Below are 713 nucleotides of genomic sequence, written 5' to 3'. Positions count from 1 at the left end.
GGTGTTTCGGGCGTGTGGAGCCCCCCGCCACGGCTGCCTCTGTCACTATGGCCAAGGGCCCCTCGCCCTCCCTGGCGCCCTCCCCAGGTTCCCTAGGGACCAGCTTCTCTGTCTCCCCTCTTCTGGGGGTAACTCACGGCCATCCCCATCTCCACGGTCAGGCCATTTTCCTGTTCCGCTCCTCTCCCTCGTGCCAGCGACTCAGCCTCCTCCTTCTCCCCCTCCTGTTCTCCCTTCCCCTGTCACCACGGCCCCAGCCCCACTGCCTCGTACGAGGGGCTCTGCAGCACCCTGGTCCCTCCAGATCCATGGGCCACCTCTCCTCCCCACAGGACCAAGAGCTACGGTCCTCAGGGAAACACCAGTGACGTGGCTAGACCCAGACACTAAGAAAAAACAACCCCTGAAGGGACAAAGTCTTTTCTCTCAATAAACCCAAAGGGGATATTCTGGGGCTGTTGAAACCTAGTGCAAAACAAAAAACATCTAGGAGAGGCTCCTGGAACAAAGTGCTTTCTCCTTTCCAAACCTCAGTTTCTTCTCCGTGAGAAGTTTGAAAATATCAGTGTTTTCGTGGCGTTTTGGGGGAGGAAACAAATGCCAAAATACGCGTGGGTAACTCGTGGGCAGGTAAAGCTCCAGTTTTGCTCAGTTCAGTCAGAGAGAAGGCTAATACCCTGGTGTGGCTCCTTCATCTGCCGCTCCCCCCCGTT

The 713-nt window shown here is 56.8% G+C and overlaps 1 protein-coding gene across 1 annotated transcript in view; it reads left to right on the top strand.

The window, feature by feature from the left end:
* The window catches only part of TRIM55 (tripartite motif containing 55), a 29,454-nt gene that overhangs the window by 6,524 nt on the left and 22,217 nt on the right, over positions 1 to 713 (top strand). The window lies entirely within an intron of this gene.

The sequence above is a fragment of the Buceros rhinoceros genome, unplaced genomic scaffold (genome assembly GCF_000710305.1).
Source record: "Buceros rhinoceros silvestris isolate BGI_N320 unplaced genomic scaffold, ASM71030v1 scaffold12176, whole genome shotgun sequence".
NCBI classification, from domain to species: domain Eukaryota; kingdom Metazoa; phylum Chordata; class Aves; order Bucerotiformes; family Bucerotidae; genus Buceros; species Buceros rhinoceros.
The sequence above is the reverse complement of the archived record's forward strand: the minus strand, read 5'-3'. Positions and strand labels throughout refer to the sequence as shown.